Genomic DNA, 7022 nt, shown 5'->3' with positions numbered 1-7022 from the left:
CTCCTGATGTGCAAAGAGTTCCTCTTCCGAGGGATATTCTTCTCCTCAATTCTCCCTTTATGATGGTACTGGTAATGTGCGTGAACATATCTCTCGTTTTCTGGAATCTTTGGGAGAGCATGAATACAATCATGTCCTTTTTCTGAAGGAGTTTTCAAAATCCCTTACTGGAAGAGCGCACACCTGGTACAACAACATCGCACTAAACAACATATCCAACTGGTGTGACATGGTTACAGCTTTCTACACGAAGTATTTCTTCGTGTCTGAGCAAATCACCTTTTCAGACTTAGGAAGGATGTTTCAATGAAAAAATGAATATCCAAATGATTATGTCAAGAGATTCAGAATTCAGGCACTGGATTGTCATGACACAAACGTGACTGAACAAAAATTGGTGGAGTCGTGCATCAACGACATGGTTCCCATTCATCGTGATTTGCTGGAGAATCTATGCTTCCAGACATTCTCTGAACTCCATGAAGCTGCCAAGCGATCAGCTGCAACGGTACCGACACTATTAGAAAGGACCAGACCATCCAGGAGTGAAGATGTACGCGAAACTCGAGGAAACAGACGCCTCATCAACAAGCAATATAACACTGGCCCCTATGTAAGTGTGGTGAGTGAAGGAGGAAAAAGGAAAGCTCCGGCGGCGGAACAACAACCCAAACGTGCAGCACCGGCACATCAGGCGGCTCCACCTCGGAAGACCGCAACTAAAGCTCCTGTACAAAACCAAGAATCCGAAGAAGCCTCTCTAGACTTCTCATTTCCGATCTAGGAAGTGATTGAACTCTTGGAAGCATGGATTCAAGATGATGCTATCAAACTGCCTCCTATCAGGCGCCCGCCAACCGAAGAGGAAATAGCAAATCCCAAGTACTGCCGTTACCACAGGTTCGTCCATCACCCGACCAATGAATGCAATAAATTGAAGCGCATTTTCAAGGAAAAGGTAGACGCGGGAGAACTTCAACTATGCAATGAGGGAGTTCACAGAGATCCTCTTCCAGTCAGAAGATGTATGCTTTCCGGGGAATCTGCTCACAAAATCGTGCAGTCCATGATGCAGCGTGTGTATGAAATCCTTTATTTCTCCAAGGGGAAGCATCAAGACATATTTACAGCCCGCGTTGTGTCGGACAAGCGGCTTTTCTCAATCGAAGAAGCCACTCCCAAATCTCAACCTCTTTTGGGAAACGCAATTGGAAAATGCAACTGGGGACTGTTGACCATCGCTTACCTAAAGAATACTGAGTTCGATAGCACACTGATTGACGCGGCCTCTGACTTCAACATTGTTACCGTCAAGACTCTGAGAGATGCAGGGATTTCAAAGCAGGAGGCCACACACTCCCCAATTGTGATCAAAAGCCCAGAAGGAGAAGCAAAAAACGCTTACGGGTACATTAACCTCGAAATACATTAACCTCGAAATCAAGGTGGGAGATGCTCTAACACACGCCAAATTTCATGTGGTTAAAGAGTACCCAAATTATGATATGGTTCTGGGGCGCTCGTGGATACACAATAACAAGGCGAAACTAGGAGTATTCCCTTTACCAATATCTATACCCGAAAGGGTCTCCAACAAGCCGTCTAATCCTGAAGAATATTTGTTGCTATATCAGCAACTCGCGAATGTGACGTAATTTTCTGAAGAGAGCGTATCAGAATTTGTTCGCAGATTTCGGACACAAGTAAGTCTTATTGAATAACCTTTTTTGCAACCAGTCACTCCTCCTTTAGCCAAGGCTTGGGGACTCGATCCGGTTGCCGACCCAGCTGTCACTAGGAGATGTGAACGGGATGCTGGCCCTTTTAAATATTTTGTCAAGAACCTAGAAGTCGTCACAGTTAAAGATGAAGAATCTAGGAAAGTAATGACGCAATGCCCAAACCCGTTCCAAGTTGGAGATATGGTAGTAAAAATCGTTGCCCATCCTGCTCTGTCCGCAGAAAGGAGAAACGAACCATACCTGGTAGCAGAAATTATTCTGAGAGGCTACTGCAAGCTCATCAACGCTGACGAGTTAGAAGGCGTAGTATTGCACGCCCGGTGGCTCAAACCCTTCAAAGCCTAAGGTGCCACGCCGACTCTTGCCTCAAAATTCCTCTTAGTGTTTCCTTCAGCAATATTCTTTTTATGCAATATTTGTAATTCCTCCAAAATTATTGCATTGCTTGCATTCGTAATTAGGGTTTCAATTTATCAGCTAATTAAAGTATCGTTTCTTTTAAAAATAAGTTTTCTTGAATCATCTTAAAGGAAAAGTACCCAAGTAAATCCAAACCCTCACAAAGTCATTACCCGTCAATTCGAAACCAGAAAAAATCATACCCTATAAGAAATATCTCATTCAAAATACCGAAGAGGAGAATACGCAAGGAAGAAGATCATCAAGTGGCGGCACGGACACCTTCTTTCAAGAACAGCCGGCTTCAAACTTCGCCTGACGAGATTTCCTCGCTTCTCATGGAGTGTTTCCTAGTTCGTGGCCGCTCACGCTTCTACATACCCAGACGACATGCCACATATGCCTAAAAGTGTGTAATTTGCAAAGGAAAATCAAATAGAAGGTTGGTTGAATCCTTCACTATTGCTATTATTCCCCTGTTTTGAGTTACTGTTGCCAATGCTGGCATGCGGGGACGTTATTGTGGAAATAGTTAAGCGAGGAGAATGTGACACGCCGACCAGCACTATTGCTTGGTGTGTCCTCTTCCCGTCTGCGCTATTTGTGTGTTGTGTCTTCACATTTGCTGGATATCTCCAGAAGAATGGAAGAACTTTTTTTCGCCAAAGGGGTTCTTGGATTCTTTTCAGTCGGGAGATTTTTTGTCCATTCATTCAATTAAAGATATGAAATTATCAAAGCAGCATGAATGAAAGAATATTATTTAGTGAAGCATGGCTCCAGTCACATGAACAAAAAAAAAACCTGAAGTATCAACACATCTACAAGCTATGAAAAGATTGTTCTTCCACGGAAGGAAATAAAAAAATGGGAAAACTAGTTGCCAATGCCAACGCCAAGGTCAGTGGCGCCTCCACTGGAATTTTCTTCAACGGCTGCTCCAGCACCCTCTCCAACGGCCGCTTTAACAACATTCCCAACGGCCGCTTCAACAGCATCCTCAACGGTCGCTTCAGTATCTCCAACAGCAGCTTTGGCATCCTCTCTAGAAGCCGTTTCAGTTTCCTTCTCATGAGCTGCACCGACATCATTCTCTAAAACTGCTCCAACAGCCTCTTGAGGATATGTCGGTTCGTCCACATCATAGTCAAGGATCACGATACCGTTATGAATAGGGTAATCAAGCTTATTCCCGCCTGGAGGTTTCTTATGTTCAACCCTTCGTCGCTTCAGTCGAGCGGCGAACCTTTCATCCCGAGCACTTGATCGCTGAGACGCCTCATCACGCTGGGATGCCCCTCCACGTTGGGACGCTTCATCACGTCTCCACTTCTTTTCCATGTCAACTGAAGCCATGAAAGCTTGAACACGCCCTCGAACAATGCGTAAATGAGTGAGAGGCATACCTTGTATGGCCCGACCAGCTTCACGAAAAAAGGGATCAATTTTGTTCAATGCCTCCTCAAACGCTGAAGCCCTGGGTTTGTCAACTTCAAAGCTCTTCTCCGAAGAATTGGAAGAATAATCATCACCAGGAGTTCCCATCATATACTGCAGAGAAGCATTATGTCTGCATGAACGACCTATGTGGTAAAAGAAAACAAAAGGAAAGCTGCAAAAAGGGTATGAAACAGTACCTGAAAAGAAGATGAATGCAATTCTGTGGTGGTCGATATGAGAAGAAAGGCTCAAAGTGCTCTTTTATATTACACGAACTGATGAAACATGGGAAAGAAAAACTCTTTACCTGCCGTGTGTAAAGGCTCTAGATACGGGATATTAGCTGGTTAAATGTTTATTTATCTGGGATAATTGACTCACCTGGTCTTCTGATGGAAAGAAGCTCGCCACCGCAGATTGGAATTTGAGTACAAGAGGAATTCCTTCCTTGACCTTGCATAAAGATGGGAAGCTGAGCCTGCAACACAAAGGCTCCATGGACTAATCAAGGCACAGAGACGCCAGCCACGCACACGCCGCTTGCCAAAGGTCAATCGAATTTTTCCTAGTAACCTCTCCATGTCTTTCCTTTTCAATTTTTTATCCTCGTCTGTCACCATCTCATGCTTACCCCGCAACAATGTCACTGTTACGTGCTAAGCAGGGGACTTAGTGTTGATGGTGGTTTTTAGTTCAGGGCTAAAATTGTACAACCCTGCATTTAATGTGCTGTCATTCTGCAAAGAGACAGATTCATGTAAAAGTGATGAGTACACAACCTCTTCATTGGCGTATTAATTGAGAAATTATTGTTTACATGAAATTTATCCAGAATGGTGCATGTAGCAACAATCCAAGATATTCTGTAAATTTCAACACCTTGCCTGTGTTATTCATTAATATAAGGCTCATTGAATACTTTTTGTGCTATGTTCCCCGGCTGAACCCTTAATATTGATATGACATGACAATTAGTGTTCACTCGCAAGCTGAGTAGAATGAGTTTCCCGAAGTATCAAGGTTAAGGTTTGCATAAAAGTACTCAATCGGAAAGTGTGATGTTCTCTGGCAATAAATTTGAATAACTTTGTGTCAACATGCACAATTCAACCAATTTTGTGACAATTCACAAGATTTAAATACCAACCTAATTAATTTGCAAAAATTAGGTTTTTTGCGCCCTGCGCAGTTTATCAGACCTTGCTGGCCGAAACTAAACCTAGGCAAACTAGGAAATTGATCCGCCATGGATTAGTAGGTGCAAAGTCCTAACTAAAATCAGAAAACAAGGAATAAAAGAGGAGACGCAGAAAATATGAGCAACAACAAAGGGAGGTATGGTCGTGCCATAGGCCAGCCGGCGCCACCTGAAGATGGCCACGCCCCCATGCTTCTTGCCGGCCCTCTTCTTTTCTATCAACCAATCAGGTCGCTCTAAATACACCACATGCACATGAGTTGTGAACGGGCCCATACTTGTCGACCCTCTTTCTTATCGGCCAATCAGGTCGCTTTAAACCCGCCAGGCGCACTAGAAGATGTGGCCACGCCCTATGTTTGCCCGGCCCCCTTTTCTATTGACCAATCAGGTTGCTCTAAACCTGCCACAGTATTAAAAGAGGCAAATTACACCGGATGGTCGCAATGCCAATTAGCTTGCCAAACCGCGCCAATATGCTAATGGCATGCCAAACGTGCCAAATCGCGCCAGCATGCTAATGGCATGCCAAACCGCGCGAACATGCTATTGGCATGCCAAACATGACATTCCGCCACAAACACCGTGATTACGTGCTAACTCACTTTTTGTTTGTGGCCAACGCCATAACAGAGTCCAGTCAGGGTATCCCAACTAGCACACGATTTTGCTTTAGTGGCATTAGTTGAAACCCTAATTTTGGTCGTGGCTCAAATTACGCCACTTTGGGCCCCACAACATGCCACGAGCCATGCAGACCCAGAAAACCCTAAAACTGGAGCCATGTTATGGCCACTCATAGCTACCCTTTCTCCCGTGGCCGTCCCCACGTTATGGCCCTGCCATAGCTCCTTTGACGCGGCCGTGGAACCGTTTGCACAAAAAGCGTCATCGTGCCGCGGCCACATGCCATACGCGATAATTAGGGTTTCGGTATGCCAAACCCAAATTTAGGTAAGGTTGATGCGCCAACCAAGCCAAGTGATGCTACCTAGGGCATTCAGATTGACATGGAAACTGGCACTACGGTTTCCAAGCCATATTTGGGCCTAACACTAATATGCAAAAATATAGCGGCCACGGCTACGTCAGGCGCTATTTGCGCCGCTATGCCACTGGCATATGCCAACCATGTCGTTATGCCACTGGCATGCGTTAAATATGCCGCTATGTCACTGGCATGTGCCAATGGCGCCACTGTGCTACTATCAGGTGTCAACGAAATGTGGCCATAATCAATGGACACCCTATCTCATGAATTACGATTTCAGCCGTCCAAATTCGCCACAGAATTGACCGGACTATGGCAAATCTCAGGTTCACACGCCATTTTCTTACGGCAATTCCCATGATTTGACATGCCACAACATGATCATCCGCCACCCAGCTGGCACGTGATTGATCAGAACAATTAGGTCTTGCATACAAGACCCATTCAACAATCAACTGCACATTTTCCACGAAAATACTCGAGACATCAAACATGTCACAAACTGGGGGATGCTCTTCAGGGTATTGGTCTGGCGGTTTACATTGTGCGGCGTGCAACACGCCAATTATAGGAAAGTGTTAGGAAAGCGGGCAGTTAGTGGCGGCAAGAAGTATTGGGTGTAAACTAACTCGTTTCCTTCAAAGAGGGGACGTGGTTCCCAGCATTTACACATTACCCCACATCTCCATCACTCAACTACTCCACTTCCTACGAGATCAGGGTGCGTTCAATTATGACTTGTATAAATAGGTTTCTACCTATTTCGACCAAAGACAAGAGTTTACGTTAGCAACAACACAAGTATCCAGAAAAACACCAAAGAACTGATAGCTTACATTCCACAAGTCAGTTCCATATTCTGATACAAGTCATAAAATAGCCACACCTTCAGAATTAACCATTCTGGTCTCAAAACCTTCTTCGCTTCCCTCTCTAAGACCAACCCTTCTCCTTCACTTTGTGACCGAAGCAAGATTGGAATGACCATTTCTTGGTTTAGGCCAGGATTGTACAGATTGATATATCGAATCTAAAATACTCATGTGCAGTGCATTTGTTTAGGTCTAAATTCGTTTCTCAAACAATACACCCAAATTTACCAAAACCAGCAGAAACAGTTTTTACCCCAAAACACCAGCATCAAGCGGTAAGATAACTATTTTTGTCGTAGTTGACCGGTTGTCAAAGTATGTGCATTTTACCGCCATCTCCCATCCATATACAGCTGTTGGGACAACTAGAATTTTCTTCG

This window comes from Papaver somniferum, chromosome 1 (assembly GCF_003573695.1).
Source record: "Papaver somniferum cultivar HN1 chromosome 1, ASM357369v1, whole genome shotgun sequence".
NCBI lineage: Eukaryota > Viridiplantae > Streptophyta > Magnoliopsida > Ranunculales > Papaveraceae > Papaver > Papaver somniferum.
This window is presented reverse-complemented; position numbering follows the sequence as displayed.